At 37.4% G+C, this 21,069-nt stretch overlaps 1 long non-coding RNA gene across 2 annotated transcripts in view; it reads right to left on the bottom strand.

Annotated features, from left to right (window-relative positions):
• The window catches only part of LOC144579893 (uncharacterized), a 68,114-nt gene extending 47,403 nt beyond the window's left edge, over positions 1–20,711 (bottom strand). The window contains exons 1-6 of one of the 2 annotated variants that reach the window (XR_013528473.1): positions 20,511–20,711; positions 20,014–20,137; positions 3,815–3,874; positions 1,400–1,502; positions 1,153–1,303; positions 9–926 (exon numbers count right to left, since the gene is read on the bottom strand). This is a non-coding gene — a long non-coding RNA (uncharacterized LOC144579893). The remainder of the gene's footprint in view (positions 1–8; positions 927–1,152; positions 1,304–1,399; positions 1,503–3,814; positions 3,875–20,013; positions 20,138–20,510) is intronic. The other variant, XR_013528472.1, reaches the window with a different exon arrangement.
• Positions 20,712–21,069: the final 358 nt, after the last annotated feature.

The raw sequence follows: 21,069 nt of genomic DNA, 5'->3' as shown, positions 1-21,069 counted from the left end.
TAACTCACTGGGCAGCAGTTCCTTTATTTATTCCATAATGTCTTTCATTTCAGATCCAGAATGTATTTCACCAGAAGGCAAAGTAGGAAACAGTCTATTTTTAAAGACGATGAGATAGTGCTCCTTATTTTAAAAGAACAAAACAAAGAAAAAAAAACAAGTTATGTTCAAAATGAAACATTAACAAAAACCTAATTGTCCAATGAGAGATAAAGTAAATATACATGTAAATATTCCAAGAAGAAGCCATGCACAGAATTATGATATATTACTACCACAATATCCCCTGGAGAGTGGAGAAGGAAAGATGGAGAATACCAGGGAGCAAAAATGGACCGGAAGCACAAAAGCAAAAGGCAAGGGGACAATAAAAGATGCAGAACTAAGGTAGGACTGGCTCTCTCATTAGAGCAACCACTATTTATTACTATCCCCTGTGGGAACTTTCTCAGCTATTCATAGATTGGAGCAAATTCTAATCTACATGTTGCAACAACCTAGCTTTGTATATTTACAGTGAATTTTGTTAGTCTAGTTGTTAATGATAATTTGTAAGAACCATATCATATGATATCAAAGTGTGCCCTCTTTCAATTTTTTTTCTAATGAAATGTTTTTTAGGTCCATTGCAACTTCCTTTTGATCATCTAATGCCAGACAGGCTAACCAGCAATTTCCTTAGCAATTATGATTAGCATATTATTAAGAATAAATATGCTCCTGCAATAAATACGCAATCATGAAGATAAACATGGGAGCAGAGAGGTTGTTGTCAGTTCGTCAAACCTTCAACTGATTATAAATTCTGCTGTAACCAGCATTGCAGATTAAAAAGCAAGTATGGTCAGACGCTTCTTTCTTGCTGTGTTGTGCCTCTCTGTCATAAGGAATCTTCAAGCTAAATTTGTCCTTCTCTACGAGTGCACCTAAATATAATAGAAAAGTTAGCAGTGCCATTTACTTTTCATTTGTTTCCTCTTTAAAATGTCACCATTGTTTATGGATTCTTGCAGTTAAACAACACCCTCAAATTTTAAATATGAAGGTTAAATTCTTAAATTATAGTCCCAATTTAACAATGCTGCAATTATAGCTGAGATCATATTCTATCTTCTGTCACTCAAAACTTTTGCAAACTTTGTATCTTTTTACCTTCAATTGTATCCAATTTATAAGATGAAAATGTTTAATTAAGAATAAGAACAGAACAGTTTGTTTTCACTATTTCTCCAGAGAGTTGGCTGATTTAATTATTTGATTGTAGGAAGCATTGATGGAGTTAAAATTATTCCAGGTGAAGCCACTGAAGAAAAAGAAAAAATAGTCAGTTGAGACTAAGTCAAGTCTTTAAGAATAACTTGAGGTGAAAAGATAGAATAATCATAATTATAGCAGTTACCACCCTAGTTCTAAGTGCATTGCATGCACTGTTATAGTCCTCATTTTCTAGATGAGACAGGAGCATGGTGAGATGAGGGCAGTGGTCCCAGATCAATTAGGCCCTGGCAAAATCAGGAGAGATGAGAGTTACTTGTAATCTGGAAAATGATTTAATTTTGAATGAAAGTGTCCAGATTCCAGTTTCCTAAAAAGGTTATGCACTGGGTTTTCAGAAAAACTGTTTTAAAGTAAAAGTTTTAGACCCAAGATTGGAAACCATTGGCAATGTTCTTTTAAAACAACTTTATTGAGGTGTAATTGATGCACAGTAAACTCCACATATCAAGCTGTAAGAAAAAAAGAACTCCAGGCATTATTTTAATTTTATTATCTTTATAAAGATAACAGAATTGTTTGAGAAGTAACCAATGCTATGAAATGAAACACATTCAACTTTCTAAACAATTACATACATTAGATATATAAGTATGTATATTATATATAAATATATTTAATATATAATTGATGTTAAAATTTTATATATCATATATTTAATTACATATATTTAAATCACATGTAGAATATAATTTAAATAACTGCATGTAATTAAATTATATATATAACTGTACATATATATACCCAAAAGTGGAAAATAATTCTTTAACTCTAATGTAATTAAATTATACATGTAATTGAATTATATTATACATGCAATTTATTATAATATATATGTAATTTATTACATGTATAACTAAATTAAATTACACATGTAATAAATTACATATAATACAATAATTTATATATATTATACATTATAATATTATTTATTGTATATAAATAATAAATATATATAATTTATTCTATTATATATTATAGAGTAAATTATTGTATTATGTATACAATGTATATTATATTATATAAATTATTATATTAGATATGATTTATTACATGTATAATATAATATATATAATTTAATATATTTATTATAATTTAATATATATAATTTAACATATATAAATATAAATTTATATATAATTAATATATATAATTTAACATATATAATATTATAAATTTATTTTATAATTATAAAATTATATTTATGAAATTTATAAAATTTAAAAAATATTTATAAAATTATACATTATAATATTATGTATATAACTTATATATTATATATTATAAATTTATTAAATTATATATACTGTAATAAATTATTAATTTATTATATAAATTTAATTATATTATACATGTAATATATTATAATAAATTACATGTATAATTTAATTAATTACATATAATTAAACAATATCTGTATAATTATACATATATATGTATAATTCTATAATCCAGAAGTGGAAAAGAATTCTTTAACTACAGTGTAGTTCTGGTCTTAACTCCAATTCACTAAGCATTGATGGAGCCCAATTCAGGAGAGACTACAGAAAAAGATTCTTCCTCATCCTACCAGGTTTTCTTCTTCTGTTTCCTTCTTCTATTTCCTCTCATCTGTACAAGTTTATGCCATATGATCACTTCTTGAGTCGAGGCTGAGGCAGTAATTTCAGAGAATTTTCACTTTCTCAAGGTTTATACCACATTCACTCATTCAGCAAACATTTATTGAGAATCCAACTTGTGCCTGGCAGTAATGAAGCCAAATGTGGCCTCTATTCCCAGGAAGCATACAGTCTCACTAGGAAAACAGATACTAACCAAATACAAATATGATGTATATTACACAGGAAAAGTCCAGAGTACAGTCTATGGAGTTATGGAAGGCATTTCAAAGAAGACATGCAAGATTAATCCTAAATGACGTAAGATGAAAGGTGGAAAGAAAGAGCATTCCTGCCAGGAGAATTGCTTGTGCAAAGGCCTGAGAGGAACTGAGAGAAAATCAGCATGGCCGAAGTATAGGAAGTAAGGGAGCAAATGAGACATAAAGAGGTTGGAAAGCTAGGCAGAGCCCTGTAGGCAATGTGAGAGATCATGAGTTTGACTCATGGATACGGACAAGGGAAAGTCACTGACAGGTTTTAAGCTGAGCATTGTGAAAAGATCACTATGAGTGCAGCATGTAGACTATGGGAAGAGAGCAAAGGCCAGTCACAGTAGATGGGAGAGGCCAGTTTGGGAGGCTCTAGCAATAGTCTTGGCTAATGTTGATGGCTTAGAATAGGGCAACAATAATGCTGTTAAAGAGAAGTGGATGTGTGCCACGATATATTTAGAAAAATTGATAAGACTTGTGGACTGAACAGATGTGAGCAGTAAAATACTCCAGGAGAACAGACACGTGAAAGTTGGGGGTACCAAGTAATTAAGGAGTAAAGATCTGAATTCCTGTAGAAGTTACAGAGGGGAGACAGCCCAGGGTTGGTGAAATGTGTCCCCCTACCCCCCACACACTAGTTTCTTCTTTCAGTAGGTTTACCTGGTGCTTTTTACTGTCACCGTCTCTTGTTCCTGACTTGACAAAATGAGGCTTATATACCTGTTAGAAGAAGGGTAATAAAAATAAATAAATAAATATATGTCAGATGATAACTACTAAAAAGAAAAAGAGGGGCGAGGTGAAAAGATAACGGAAAGATTTTGGTTTTGGCCTGAGCCACTAAAAGGATTGCCATGAACTGAAATAGAGAAGAATGTGGGAGGATCAGGTATGGAGGGAACACCCAGAGGTTCAGCTTTGGATATCAACAGGCGGTTGGTTTTATCCATGATACAGGATTCTATGCAGCTGGTAATAAGAATAAGGTAGATCTAAATGTGCCACGTCAAACAGCTCCAATATCTCTTAAGTAAGAAAAGAAAATCATGGAAGAATTTGTATCCTAAAATTCCAGTTTTGTTAAAATACACACACACACACACGCATCTTTCATATAGACATTCATATGCATGAAAAATACATAGAATAATATCCGCAAAAAAAGTGTTAATGGTGTTACTTTTAGGAAGTGGAAGAGATGAAGAGAAAAAAATGAGGTGTTTTACATCTTATGTTCTGATCTTATGTACTTTTTCTCCAATTAAAAATGCACTCATCATTTTTTAATTCCATAAAACAAACAAAAAAGATAGAATTCACTAAGAAAATTAATAGCTCTATTAGCATCTGAAATGGAAGTGTAAAAAAAATAAAAATTAACAAAAAAGAAAATGAATAGCATAGGAACTAATAAAGTTACCGCATCAGATTGAAAGGCAGTGACCCACTACAGACTCCAGAGAACTCCATTATTCTTACTGAGCTAGAAAAAAGACTAGACATCAAATTGTGAATTTTATTTTTAAAAAAACTGTTTCAAGGAACCATAAGAAATCTAAATCAGATATGAGTGTCATAAATTCGGCTCTCAAAAATAGAAAAGATATCCCTGAGGTAAAACCACAGGAAACACAGACAGGGTCACAAAGGATGTGGAACTTTTAGATCATGTCAGGGATTCTATTTGGGGCAAAACAGGCAACCAGTCTTGGAAGTCCATGCCCAAAGGTCAGCTTTCCTAAGATTGTTATGCTTTCAATGGTTCCTTTCCATACCTATCATATGCTATTTGTAATTCTGAATTGTACATTAGATTTCCTTACATCGATTGATTACAAAGCTGCCATTGCCTACATTTTACTTTGGGGAAAAAGGAAAAGAAAAATAAGATACAGTAGGTGACTCTGATATATTAGACTAGAATATTACATAGTCAATTTAATTAAGCAACTAGCAGACTCAGGAAATGTGTTTTTAAAACTCTTACATGAAAACATATTTTAAGTGCATCACAAAGAGCACCAGGGCAAAGACTTTGACTCATTTTTTCTGTTTCCTTTGTTCTTAGCACAGGACTAGGCACCAGATAACTAGTAAGTTTTAGATAAATGTTTATGGGTTGATCGGACAGGGAAGAAGAGATCATTTAGGGGAGCCCTGTAAATAAATCTTGTATATCCTGTAAATCAAGAATAAGTAAAAGAATTTCTCTCTTAGCTCACAATATATGCCATGCACCAACCTAGATCGTTTACATGTATTACTTTACTTAATCCTCACAGCAACACAGTTCAGGTAGATTTTATTGTCTTAAAGATGAGAGAACTGAAGCCCAGTGATATAGTTTGGATGTGTGCTCAAGTCTCATATTGAAGTATAATCCCTAGTGTTGGAGGTGGGGCCTGGTGGGAGGTGATTTGATCATGGGCGCAGATTTCTAATGAATAGCTTAGCACCTTCTGCCTTGGTACTGCCCTCAAGATAATAAATTCTCGTGAGGACTGATAGTTTAAAAGTATGCGGCACCTCCCACCTTGCTTGCTCTTCCTTCCACCATGTAAAGTGCTTCCTCCAGCTTTGCCTTCTACCATGAGTAAAAGCTCCCCAAGGCCTCCCTGAAGCAGGTACCAGCATGCTTCCTCTATAGCCTGCTGAACCATGAGCCAACTAAACCTCTTTCCTTATAAGTTACCCAGTCTCAGGTATTTCTTTATAGAAATGCAAGAATGGCCTAATACACCCAGTGAAAGTGACTTGCCAGTGACCATTTTGGCAATCAGTAATGCTAGATTTAAACCAAATCTCTCTAACTCCAAGCTCCATGGTCTTTTCCCTCTAGCCCAGCACCTGTCCCAAAAAATCATTTGGTAAAAGTATAGAGAAAAAAAACTTTAATATATTTGCTTTGTGTATTTGAATTGTATATGTCTCATATGCTTAAGGAGTATGTGGTTACATCTATATTTTTCTAGATTTTTTTTAGTGAACATTGACTTTCAGTTTACACCATGATACAGGAGAACCAGTCTACCCCTCAAAGTTTTGTGTTGTTTTTCATGTGACTATTAAAAGTTTACACTGGAGGTGGTCTAGAAACTGTTTACAGGTAGCTCTACCCAGATTTTACCAAAAATAATTCAAATTACACTATCCAAACCTCAGGATTTTGCCTCTCATATAAAGAAGTGCGAGGGGAGGACTCAAGATGGCGCTGTGAGAACAACCCAGGATTAGAGCTCTTGTTGAATCCGCAAACAGGTGAGTCGGAGCTGCATTTCCAGACTGATCTTTGTTGCCCACAGAACAGGGAAACTCCCAAGTATAAAAAAGACACGAGACGCCAGGCAGTAGGTCTGCCTGGCGAAGCCGGCAGCCGGAGCGGCGGCGGCCGGCCCTACCCAGCAATCCCCACAGGGCGCGCTTGTCCGGGTGCCCTGTTGAACCGGCAACCTGAGACTTGAGAGGGCTGGACTTGAGACTGAACGAGACTTGGACAGTAGGCCAGCCCAGGGTATTGCAGGGACAGACCGTTTGGGATACCCAGTGAAATGAACAAAACCGTGATTTCAAACTATCCCGAGCAGACGGTCTGAGACACTCTGTGGGGGAGGGGCGTCCACCACTACCGAGGCAACCCGCCCCAACTGAGATACACGCCCACTGCTGATGCAGCCAGCCGTTGCCGAGGCAACCTGTCCCTACTGAGATACATGCCCACTGCTGACGCAGCCTGCCGTTGCCGAGGCAACATGCTACAACGAAGAGACTCCGCTGCAGAACGTGGTGGAGACCACAGCAGAGCCTGCAGGAACAGGGCAAATCACACAACAGCAGGGCGGAGCCTCGGCAGCCAAACAGTGGCTAGTCTGCCTTCTAGCTGGGCAGGACACCTCATCAGACATCGAAAAATAAAGCCCGAACCCCCCAACACAGAGCATTTGAGAAAAAAAGGGGTTTTTTTAATGAGGTCTGTTGCAGCAGAATCAAACATAGCAGCCTAACAGCACTGAATGTACAACAGAGCTCACAGCTCAGCAATTGAGCTCCAAAAAAGTACAGACTGTCTCCTCAAGCAGCTCCCTGACCCCTCTATATCCAAAAGACTGACATTTGGCAGGCATCATCCTGGGACAAAGATAGCAGAAAAAGAAACGGGTAGCATCCCTCACTGTGCCACAGCTGCTAGAGGTGCACCCCAGACAAGCAGGGCCTGGAGTGGACCTCAGCAGTCGTACAGCGAAGGGGCTAGGCTGGTAGAAAGAAAACCAAGTAACAGAAATACTTCATCATCAACAATCTGGGTGTCCACTCAGAGACCCAATCGAAAAGTCAGCAACTACGCAGACGACAAGCGGATAAACCCACAAAGATGGAAAGAAACCAGCGAAAAAAGGAGGAAAACACCCGAAACCAGAACACCTCGCCTCCTAGAAAGGACCAAAACTCCTCACCAGCAAGGGAGCAAAGTTGGACGGAGAATGACTGTGACGAAATGACGGAATTAGACTTCAGAAGGTGGATAATGAGAAACTTTTGTGAGCTAAAAGAACATGTATTAAATCAATGCAAAGAAACTAAGGAACTTAAAAAAAGATATGAGGAAATGATAACAAGAATAGATAACTTAGAGAGGAATATGAATGAATTAAAGGAGCTGAAAACCACAATACGAGAACTTCACGAAGCATGCACAAGTTTCAATAGCTGAATTTACCAAGCAGAAGAAAGAATATCTGAAGTCGAAGACCAACTCAATGAAATAAAACGAGAAACCAAGATTAGAGAAAAAAGCGCAAAAAGGAATGAACAAAGTCTCCAAGAAATGTGGGACTATGTGAAAAGACCTAACCTACATTTGATAGGTGTACCAGAAGGGGACGAAGAGAATGAATCCAAGCTGGAAAATACTCTTCAGGATATCATCCAGGAAAACTTCCCCCACCTAGCAAGACAGGCCAACACTCAAATGCAGGAAATACAGAGAACACCACAAAGATATTCTGCAAGAAGAGCAACCCCAAGGCACATAATCGTCAGATTCAACAAGGTTGAAATAAAGGAGAAAATACTAAGGGCAGCCAGAGAGAAAGGTCGAGTTACCCACAAAGGGAAGCCCATCAGACTCACAGCAGATCTCTCGGCAGAAACACTACAAGCCAGAAGAGAGTGGGGGCCAATATTCAACATTCTTAAAGAAAAGAACTTTCAACCCAGAATTTCATATCCAGCCAAACTGAGCTTCAGAAGCAAAGGAAAAATAAAATCCTTTGCGAACAAGCAAGTACTCAGAGATTTTGTCACCACCAGGCCTGCTTTACTTACAAGACCTCCTAAAAGAGGCACTACACATAGAAAGGATCAACCAGTACCAGCCATTCCAAAATCACACTAAATGCTAAAGACCATCAACATAATGAAGAATCTACAACAACTAACAGGCAAAACAGCCACTTAGCATCAAAATGGCAGTATCAAATTCACACATAACAATATTAACCCTAAATGTAAATGGACTAAATGCACCAATCAAAAGACACAGACTGGAAAATTGGATAAAAATCCAAAACCCATCAGTGTGCTGTATCCAGGAAACCCGTCTCACATGCAAGGATACAAAAAGGCTCAAAATAAAGGGATGGAGGAAGATTTACCAAGCAAATGGAGAGCAAAAAAAAGCAGGAGTTGCAATTCTCATCTCTGATAAAATAGACTTTAAAGCAACAAAGATCAAAAGAGACAAAGAAGGCCATTACATACTGGTAAAAGGATCGATAAAACAAGAAGAGCTAACGATCCTAAACATATATGGACCCAATGCAGGAGCACCCAGAAACATAAGGCAAGTTCTTAATGACTTACAAAGAGACTTAGACTCCCACACAATAATAGTGGGAGACTTTAACACTCCACTGTCAATATTAGACAGATCAACCAGACAGAAAATCAACAAGGATATCCAGGGCTTGAACTCAGACCTGGAGCAAGCAAACCTGATAGACATTTACAGAACTCTCCACCCCAAATCCACAGAATATCCATCCTTCTCAGCACCACATCACACCTACTCAAAAATTGACCACATAATTGGAAGTAAAGCACTGCTCAACAAATGCAAAACAACTGAAATCATAACAAACAGCCTCTCAGACCATAGTGCAATCAAGTTAGAACTCAGAATACAGAAACCAACCCAGAACCACACAGCTTCATGGAAACTGAACAACTGGCTCTTGAATGTTGACTGGGTAAACAATGAAATGAAGTCAGAAATAAAGAAGTTCTTCGAAACCAATGAGAACGAAGACACAACATGCCAGAACCTCTGGGACACATTTAAAGCAGTCTCTAGAGGAAAGTATATAGCAATAAGTGTCCATATGAGGAGAATGGAGAGATCCAAAATTGACACCCTATCGTCAAAATTGAAAGAGCTAGAGGAGCAAGATCAAAAAAACTCAAAACCCAGCAGAAGACAAGAAATAACTAAGATCAGAGCTGAACTGAAGGAGATTGAGACACGAAAAACCCTTCAAATAATCAATAAATCCAAGAGCTGGTTTTTTGAAAAGATCAACAAAATAGACAGACCACTAGCCAGATTGATTAAAAAGAAAAGAGAGAACAACCAAATAGATGCAATAAAAAATGATACAGGGGAAATCACCACAGATTCCACAGAAATTCAAACCATCATCAGAGAATATTACAAACAACTCTATGCACATAAACTAGTAAACCTGGAAGAAATGGATAAATTCCTGGACTCCTGTGTCCTCCCAAGCCTAAACCAGGAGGAAGCTGAAACTATGAATAGACCAATAACAAGGTCAGAAGTTGAGGCAGCAATTAAGAGCCTACCACACAAAAAAAGCCCAGGTCCAGACGGGTTCACAGCCGAATTCTACCAGACACACAAAGAGGAGCTGGTACCATTCCTTCTAAAACTATTTCAAACAATCCAAAAAGAGGGAATCCTTCCCAAATCATTTTATGAGACCAACATCATTCTGATACCAAAACCTGGCAGAGACTCAACGAGAAAAGAAAACTTCAGGCCAATATCCATGATGAACATAGATGCAAAAATCTTCAATAAAATATTGGCAAGCCGAATGCAACAGCAAATCAAAAAACTTATTCATCATGATCAAGTAGAATTCATCCCGGGGATGCAAGGCTGGTTCACATACGCAAGTCTATAAACGTAATTCACCACATAAACAGAACCAAAAACAAAAACCACATGATTATCTCAATTGATGCAGAGAAGGCATTTGACAACATTCAACAGCCCTTTATGCTAAAAACCCTCAATAAACTCGGTATCGATGGAACATATCTCAAAGTAATAAAAGCTATTTATGACAAACCAACAGCCAATATCATACTGAATGGGCAAAAACTGGAAGCATTCTCTTTGAAATCTGGCACTAGACAAGGATGCCCTCTCTCACCACTCCTATTCAATATAGTACTGGAAGTTCTAGCCAGAGCAATCAGGCAAGAAAAAGAAATAAAGGGTATTCAAATAGAAAAGGTGGAAGCCAAATTGTCTCTATTTGCAGACGACATGATAGTATACCTAGAAGACCCCATCACCTCAGCCCAAAAACTCCTGAAACTGATAAGCAACTTCAGCAAAGTCTCAGGATATAAAATCAATGTGCAAAAATTACAATCATTCCTATACACCAATAACAGACTTAAAGAAAGCTAAATCAAGAACGAACTGCCATTCACAATTGCTACAAAAAGAATAAAATACCTTGGAATACAACTCACAAGGAACGTAAGAGACCTCTTCAAGGAGAACTACAAACCACTGCTCAACGAAATCAGAGAGGACACAAACAGATGGAGAAACATTCCATGTTCATGGTTAGGAAGAATTAATATCGTGAAAATGGCTATACTGCCCAAAGTAATTTACAGAATCAACGCTATCCCCATCAAGCTACCATTGACTTTCTTCACAGAACTGGAAAAAACCACCATGAACTTCATATGGAACCAAAAGAGAGCCCGCATAGCCAAGTCCATTCTAAGCAAAAAGGACACAGCGGGGGGCATCACACTACCAAATTTCAAACTATACTACAAGGCTACAGTAATCAAAACAGCATGGTACTGGTACCAAAACAGAGATATAGACCAATGGAACAAAACAGAGGCACCGGAGGCAACACAACATATCTACAACTATACAATCTTTGATAAACCTGACAAAAACAAGCAAGGGGGAAAGGATTCCCTGTTTAACAAATGGTGTTGGGAAAACTGGCTAGCCATGTACAGAAAGCAGAAACTGGACCCCTTCCTGACACCTTACACTAAAATTAACTCCAGATGGATTAAAGACTTAAACATAAGACCTGGCACGATAAAAACCCTAGAAGGAAATCTAGGCAAAACCATCCAGGACATAGGAGTAGGCAAGGACTTTATGAACAAAACACCAAAAGCATTGGCAACAAAAGCCAAAATAGACAAATGGGACCTAATGAAACTCCACAGCTTCTGCACGGCAAAAGAAACAGTCAATAGAGTGGATCGGCAACCAACAGAATGGGAAAAAATTTTTGCAGTTTACCCATCTGACAAAGGGCTGATATCCAGAATTTACAAAGAACTCAAACGGATTTACAGGAAAAAAACAAACAAGCCCATTCAAAAGTGGGCAAAGGATATGAACAGACACTTTACAAAAGAAGACATATATGAGGCCAACAATCATATGAAAAAATGCTCATCGTCACTGGTCATCAGAGAGATGCAAATCAAAACCACATTGAGATACCATCTCATGCCAGTTAGAATGGCGATCATTAAAAAATCTGGAGACAACAGATGCTGGAGAGGATGTGGAGAAAAAGGAACACTTTTACACTGTTGGTGGGAGTGTAAATTAGTTCAACCATTGTGGAAGACAGTGTGGCGATTCCTCAAGGCCTTAGAAATAGAAATTCCATTTGACCCAGCAATCCCATTACTGGGTATATATCCAAAAGACTATAAATCGTTCTACTATAAGGACACATGTACACGAATGTTCATTGCAGCACTGTTTACAATAGCAAAGACCTGGAATCAACCAAAATTCCCATTGATGATAGACTGGATTGGAAAAATGTGGCACATATACACCATGGAATATTATGCAGCAATCAGAAATGATGAGTTTGTGTCGTTTGTAGGGACATGGATGAATCTGGAGAACGTCATCCTCAGCAAACTGACACAAGAACAGAAAATGAAACACCGCATATTCTCACTCATAGGCGGGTGATGAAAAATGAGAACACATGGACACAGAGAGTGGAGTACTAAACACTGGGGTCTATTGGGGGGAAAAGGGGAGGGCCAGTGGGAGGGGGAGGTGGGGAGGGATAGCCTGGGGAGAAATGCCAAATGTGGGTGAAGGGGAGAAGGAAAGAAAAGCACACTGCCATGTGTGTTCCTACGCAACTGTCTTACATGCTCTGCTCATGTACCCCAAAACCTAAAATCCAGTAAAAAATTTAAAAAAATAAAAATAAAAAAAAGAAGTGCGAAGCTGTCTAGTGAGTGCTGAGGTCCCAGTCAGCTCCTTCTCCAATGCCTCATGAATATGCAAGTCTTCTTCTGCATCTCAGCAGCACCCTTAGCTCTTAGCAGCACACCTCACCCCAACTTCCGGCAGGTGGAAGTTATCTGAACATCTTGTCATCACATCCATGTGCCCACCTGTATCTGCACCTACCCCTCTCCTACTTCATGCCTCTTACTAGTGGCCAAGCATCCCTCCCTCTGTGCTCCAGGTCTCACCCCCACCCTCCCCTCCCTTCTCAGAAATCTTGACAAAAATGGTTAATGACTAACCCCCTCTCCTATATCTCCAACCTCTCTTTCTTTATTGGTGCCTTTATATTGGCAATTTTTAAATAAAAATATAAACTTTCTAGGACCCTTGTACCCTCACGTTTCTGTTCTGCCTCTGTCCTTCACTTCACAACCAAACTTCTTAAAAGAATAAACCTCAACTCTATATTCTTACTTCCGATTTACCTTCAACCTACATCTAAATGAGTTTTCACTCCACTTGTCCTGGTTACTTCTTAACATATAGCAAAGAGGCCTCCTTGTAACCAGATCCAGTAGACATATCTCAGGCTTCCTTGGAACTCAGCATCTTAGCTCTTAGCACATTGACACAGGTGACTACTGTCTTCTTAAAACAAATGCAGGTGAAGGGGAGGAAGGCAGCAAAACACACTGCCATGTGTGTACCTATGCAACTATCTTGCATGTTCTGCACATGTACCCCAAAACCTAAAATGCAATTAAAAAAAACACATATACTTCCTTCGTTCCCAGAAACTACTTGGAGAGTTTTTTCCTACATTTTTGACTTCCCTTTTCAGTTCTATTTTCAGTGATCCCCTCATTCTTCCTGACCATTAAATGCACAGGTACTCCTCAGGCCTTCCTCAGGCTCCCTTCTCCCTGCACTATATACCCTCTTACAACCCAATCTCATGCACTCCGTGATTCCCGATACATCTGTACAGCACCAACTCCAAATCTCTACCTCACGGCCTACATCTCTTCTGACTTTCAGATGAACCCATACATTTATCTGCATGTGGATGCTACATACCATTTCAATCTCAATAGGTCCAGAGTTGAACGAATCATCTCTAATTTATTTTTCCTCTTTATGTATTCCCTATCTTAGTAAATAGCAGGACCATTCAAACAGCTGTTCAACTTCATACCAGGGATGTTTCTTGACTTTTCTATCTGCCTCACTTCCTGCATTTAATCTATTACCAAATCTTATCTATTCTGAGGCCCAACTGAATTCAATCTATTACCAAATCTTATGTATTCTGATGCCTAAACATCTCTAAATCCAGTCATTCTCTCCTTCTCCACTGCCAACACTTCATCTCTCATTTGGACTTCTACAGCAGCCTCTCCATCTCTTGTTTTTCTCCTCCTGTCCATTCAACACACAACAGAGAGTTTTTAAAACATACCTAATAGAGTTTTTACCTCACTTTCCTACCCTAATAGATTAAAATCCTTCAGTGACTCACCATTGTTCAAAGGACAGTGACCAAACTCCAGATTATGGCCTTGTGGCCCTATGAATCCTGCCTGCGTAACCTGCTTCATCTGGGTCTTTCCTCTCCCACCCCGACCTTAGCCCTCTATGTTTCATTCATACTGGTCCTATTTTTTGAATACGCAATGCCCCTCCCACCCCATTCACCCCCACCAAGAGCCTTCATATTTACAATCTGTCTACCTGGAATATTTCTCACCCACAATCTCACTACCAAACATTCATTGATCTAGCTCCTAAATAATTGTATGTTAAAATTAAGTAGTAAACATTCATTAATTAAAAATTAAAATATCACTTCCCCACTTCCCCCAAAAGGCTTTTTCTAAACCCCTAAACCTGGTTAAATCTACCAATTACATATTTACTGTATTCCCACAGAGAACCCTACCATTTTGCACACTCAATAAACTTGTAATTATCTGTTGCATGTACATCTTCCCTGCTACTCTGCAAACTCCAAGAGAGCAGTGGATGTGCCTGGCTTTTTTCCTGCTAACATTTTCTATGCAAATATAAATGTATGTGTGTATGAATAACTTTAACACACATGGGATCATACTGTACACAACACTTTGTACTCTGCCTTTGACACTTAATAAATGCTTATATATTGTATCATATAACACTTTTTAACCAGTCTCCATCCATGAAGTGTTGAGTTGTTTCCAATCTTTTACCATTACAAAATACAGTAGCACACATACACCTTTGAACAGAGTGAACAGAATCACTGAGCCAAATGTTGTGTGCATTATAAATCTTTATACATATTGTCAAATTGCCAAATAACCACCAACTGATTTTATTTTTTTGTTATCAATAATAATTACATTTATATACACACTGTTTACAACAACCTTTTACAGTTGTTTGATGATAGTTTTTTATTTTAATGAATTTTATGTTCCCCATGAGTCCTTTTATGGCCTGAGCCTGACTTCCCTACTTTCTAATTTTTTTTCTTCATTTATCTCTTTGTTGCCTTAATAAATAATTTTTTCAGATGAATGCAAATGTTCTTAAGTACTCAAAGGTGCATTTTCTTTTTTTATTATTATTTTATTTTATTGGGTACATGTGCAGATCTTGCAGGATTGTTATATAGGTATACACATGCCATGGTGGTTTGCTGCCTCCATCCCCGTCACCTACATTAGGTATTTCTCCTAATGTTATCCCTCCCCAATCTTCCCACCACCTGCTATCCCTTCTCTATCCCCCAGGCCCCAACAGACCCCAGTGTGTGACGTTCCCCTCTTGTGTCCATGTGTTCTCATTGTTCAACACTCACCTATGAGTGAGAAACATGTGGTGTTTGGTTTTCTGTTCTTGTGTCAGTTTGCTGAGAATGATGGTTTCCAGATTCATCCATTTCCCTGCAAAGGACATGAACTCATCCTTTTTTATGGCTGCATAGTATTCTATGGTGCATATGTGCCACATTGTGTTTATCCAGTCTATCTTTGATGGGCATTTGGGTTGGTTCCAAGTCTTTGCTATTGTAAACAGTGCTGCAATAAACTTACATGTGCATGTGTCTTTATAAGACATCGATTTATGATCAAAGGTGCATCTTGTTAATGCTTACATGTTTGAGAATGTCTTTCTGCTACTGTAATGAAATGACTTCAGTACTTGTCAAGGCACTCTATTGCATTATATGGAGGATAGTATAGTACTGGCATAGGAGTAGACAAACTGATCCAAATAGACACTCCAGACAAAGCTGGACAAAGCTGGACAAAACTGGACAAAATAGAAACTCCAGAAGTAACTCAGTATATATAAAAATTTAATATATAAAAGCAATATCTCTATTCACAAAAAGGAGTTTACTTAATAAATAGTGTTGGTGCAACAGGCTATCCATCCAAAAAAATGTTAGACTTCACGCAGGACCAGGATCTAGCAGAAAGAACTTAAGTTACCATTTAGCAATTAAAAACAAAACCACACAGCTTTTATTCAGCCAATGAATCCCTAGCTCTAAAATTTCAGATTATAAATAGGCAGTATGGGGAATACTACATATTACCACTGAGCCACAAAAGAGTGGTAAATATTCAAAATTAAATGTTTTTCATCCTTTGGAAACAATATGCATATTAGTGACACCTGACAAAAAAGGCCTTTGCTCCATTTGACATTTAATCAAGCAGTTAGTATTAAAACTGGAGACAGAAAAGATGTGTTGAAAGCAGTTACTTGTATAGTGAGATTTGCAGAAAAACTACATGTGGTTTCCATTGTCCCATAGCCAACATTTTTGAATTTCTTACAGAATGATATATTTACATTTCTCAAAACTGAAAATGTCTGCCTTCTTATTGAAGTTTACCATATGTCAAAACACATCAAAAGCTAAATATTTTATATAAAGATAGAGAAACTGACTAATCTATAATGCATGTAAGATTAATCAGAGGAAATTTAAGAATGTCAAAAGTAGTGTTCTAGCTGTCAAGTAATTAATACTTGAGAATCCTTGATAAATCATGACCAACATTTTAATTTACATGACTCTATCAAATATGTCAATTATATTCTTTGTTAATTGAGTAATTTGTGTGTAAAAATTATTAAAATAGCACTACATTTAATCAATGCAAGGGTACTCAGTGTAAGATCTTCACATTTACTCAGTTAACTAAACTCCATTAGTAAACTCAATGACCTCAGGACCTAAATCATTTTTTAAAATGCATCATTTTCATGGAAGCTTTTTAATTTGCCTCAAAAAATAATTATAAAAAAACTTTTCTCATCTTATGTGCACAGAAATTACCTCCCCAAACACTTGAAAGCAAATATTATTATGCACAGCTCATCTATATCAATGAAATGACAGAAGCATCAAAAGCTTAAGGTGTATCCAAAGATTACATGAGTCCACTTACTGTATTTGCACAGACATTTTACTGTTCTGTAGGCATGCTGTGGCAAGCATAATATCCATTTAAAATATGAAAAAAAGCAGCTAATGACAAAGAGCAGGTAAGTGAACACTTCAAACCTCAAAACATATACCAATCAGCAAGTCTGAATAACATCTCTCCCAGGATATGAACAAAAATGACTAACACAGATTTTATTGCTTGCATCTTTTAAATCACAATAACTGAAAGGGTTATATATAGATCTAATCCAAGTGAACCTAGAGTCACAAAGTGTTACCACTAGAAGAATAATTGTATCAGATTCCCAACTAATAAGTATTTTATCAAGACTTGGAAAATAAAGTTGAGAGGGGAAATTCTAAAAGGTGACAGAATCATGGCAATAATAATGGAGGCTTATAAAACACATTCCATGGTTGATAAAGTGGTTGACTTCTTGAGAGAGCTGTAAAATTATCAGGGAAAGGAGAGCAGATGTTACACATTTGGACTCGGTAAAGCATTCAGTGCACTGCCTCATGAAAAGTGACTTGAAAAATTAGTCCAAATTGGCTTGGATCTGATCAGTGTCACACAGATTGAAAACTGCTTGAAAATCAGTAAACAAAAGATCATAACAAATGGCTATATATCCACTTGGGGTAGAGATCAGCCACTGGAATTGGTGTTAAATCTGGTCTTAGTTAATGGTCTTATGAATAGCTTTTTAAAATAAACACTTTTAATAGAATTTTGAAATGCTGCTGCATTGGGAGACAATGCTTACAAGGGAGAGAACTGAAAATGATAGTGTTACAAAGAGAAGAGTTAAATGCACAGGAAATAATGTGAAATTCAGCTTGTAAAACTTCACTACAGAAAATAAGATGTGACAATAAAATAATGATACTTTTTTTTAACACAGAAACCAGAACTTACAGATACAAATAAACCTTGTCTTTCAAAGTAGTTGAGAAACCAAACACAGTCCAGCAATGCTGTCGCAGTTTAAAATGTTTTTGGGGAATTCATCTTTGAAATTGCCTTAAGCAAATAAGTGCCGGCAAATTTTAGTACCCTTTATGAGCCATATAAGAAAATCTGTCTTATCACAAAACAGCCATGCTTAATTTTGTCCATGCCTAATTTTTTCATTTGTAATAATAATAAAATTTATACTTTTCAGCTTCTTCATCAGACCTAAGGCCAAACAGCCTTTGGCTAGTTCCACCACCAAACCCACCCTTTGGAGAACTAAGGTTTCTCTCTTCTAAGATTATATTTTTAAACTGTTATAGATATATTTGTTTCAGTCTTATTCATTTCACTAACATTTATGAAAACCTACTATATATCTGTCCCTACTACAGGCATATCTTAAAGACAATTGCATGTTCAGTTCCAGATGAGCACAAGAAAGCGAGTATCATGATACAGGAGTCATATGAACTGTTTCATCTTCTAATGCTTCTTATGTACATAATGTAAGTTATGCTTACACTGTACTGTAATCTAACTGTGTGATTGTGTTATGTCTAAAACCAGAATGTACATACTGGCTATAGCCTTACATAATGTATTTCTTGAATAGTAAGACTTGAAAGCAAAAATTATTCCTTAATCTATGGACTGCAGAATAGACGTGGTGTTACCAGGGCATGAAAACAACATTAATTTCTTTGTACATCTCCTTCAGAGCTCTTGGGTGACCAGGTGCATTGCCATTGAGCAGTAATCCTTTGAAAGAAATCTATTTTTGTGACCAGTAGGTCTCAACAATGAACTTAAAATATTCAGTAAACCATGCTGCAAACAGATGTGTTGTCATCCAGGCTTTGTTGTTCCATTTATAGAGTACAAACCAAGCATATTTAGCACAATTTTAAGGGCTTTTTGCTGTTTCAAGGGAATTTGTAAAAGATTTAGATAAGCACCCGGGCACGGTGGCTCAAGCCTGTAATTCCAGCACTTTGGGAGGCCAAAGAGAGTGGATCATGAGGTCAAGAGATCGAGACCATCCTGGTCAAAATGGTGAAACCCCGTCTCTACTAAAGATACAAAAAATTAGCTGGGCATAGTGGCGTGTGCCTGTAATCCCAGCTACTCAGGAGGCTGAGGCAGGAGAATTACATGAACCCAGGAGGCGGAGGTTGTGGTGAGCCGAGATCGCGCCATTGCACTCCAGCCTGGGTAACAAGAGCAAAACTCCATCTCAAAAAAAAAAAAAAAAAAAAAAAAGATTTAGATAAGCTACAAAAGAAAACAAAGGGAGAAGGAGGAAGAAAGGAAGAGAAGAAGAAAAGCTGTGACTAGATTAAAGAAGGTGAACTTTTACCTAATATATATTATATAACTATGAATTTGAAGATATAATTGAGGAAAGAAAACTAAGTGCTGCTGACTATTATTTGCCTTTTAAAAATGGAAGTTAGATTTTAATCAGTGCATTTCCTGAACGCACACCCAGGGAAAGATGTCCCATATCAGGTATTGGCCACCTCCCACTGAAAATCACACCTCTTTCTTCCAAGCTCTACAGACATTTCCAAGATGCCCCACCTCCCCTTAACCATTATTATATTCCTCTTATTTCCATTGACCATCAGCAACAGGCTTATAGTAGATGCCCAAATACTTTTGAATACTTTAAATTTAATTAACTATAATTAGGCTTTTTTCCTTAGATTTAAGAAATGACTTAGTTTTATATTTTAAAACTTGTACTGGGCCATGAGAAATTAACAACTTCTCTGAAGAAGGTAAAGCATTCCAAATCATTCTGAGGATTATTCCTTCCCAATGTAGCTTTTGCAGCTTTTAATATTTAGATATCACAGGGTCTGGTGAGTAGCGGTCTCCAAAGTTTAGCCTACCTTATTATCTTCTTTTCTTTATTCTTTCTACACAGCCAACTTGCTCTGCCTTCCAACTCCATCCCATGCCAACCATGTGCTTCCCTGCCTTTCAATCATCACTGCTTCCAACAATGACAGACTTCTAAGAAAGTCAGAAAACGTTAGTCTGAAAAGTTAAGTAGAAGGAGGAAAGGAGTCTAAGGCACACAGCACAGTAGGTATTTAATAAATATCTCATAAATTAATAAATGACTTATGTACAGCTAAGCACCTAAACGATGAAGAGAGAAAGAGGACAAAAGAATGATCTGGGAGAAGTGGGAAGTGGCTCAAGACAAAAATATGAGAGCTTCCAATGGGGTGAGTGGAAAAGAAAACTTATTTAAGTGGTGAAGAGCCATTACGGAGAGGGTCATAGGAACTGGGAGACTTTCCTTCCCTCTCTGGTTAGACTACATTTCAGTCAAAGGGCATAGCCATGCCTTTTTATATATTCAGTCCACAGATATACTTACTGTTTATCTCATTTTATGCCCAATTAGGTGGGATGAGACGCATGGGATGATAGGATAGCTGGGGTAGCGTGGGTTTAGGGGGTGGGGTTGGGGAGTGGGAAAAGACTAAACCCATCTCTCTGTGCTGTTAATCTCAGAAGTTATCATATTATCCAGCAATTCCTAACCCCACTTGATTCTGTGAGCAGCTCTCTGGTGAACAGAGTTCATGGTATGAAAGATGTAATCCACTCAGTGTGCAGATCCATTGTTTTGTCACTGATACAATGGCAGGCATTCCAAAAATGAATCTTCACCTTGCCTGTCAAAGCCTATCTATTCTAATTTCCCACCCTGATCTGGGAAAACTACAAAAAGGACCAATTACCCTCTGAGTTAGTCAGAGCCTCATTTGTACTCAATGAGGAATCACATACAGGCACACAACCCCTCCAACAGCACAACTGGTGCTGACTATTAACCTAGATCAATAGTCTCAATAGAAAAGGTCAAAGGTCCAATGGGCTCTGGGAACCCCAGACCACATTACTCTCCACCTTGACCAACTTGACAGACAAGC

Source organism: Callithrix jacchus, chromosome 17, assembly GCF_049354715.1.
Source record: "Callithrix jacchus isolate 240 chromosome 17, calJac240_pri, whole genome shotgun sequence".
Classification (NCBI taxonomy): domain Eukaryota; kingdom Metazoa; phylum Chordata; class Mammalia; order Primates; family Cebidae; genus Callithrix; species Callithrix jacchus.
The sequence above is the reverse complement of the archived record's forward strand: the minus strand, read 5'-3'. Positions and strand labels throughout refer to the sequence as shown.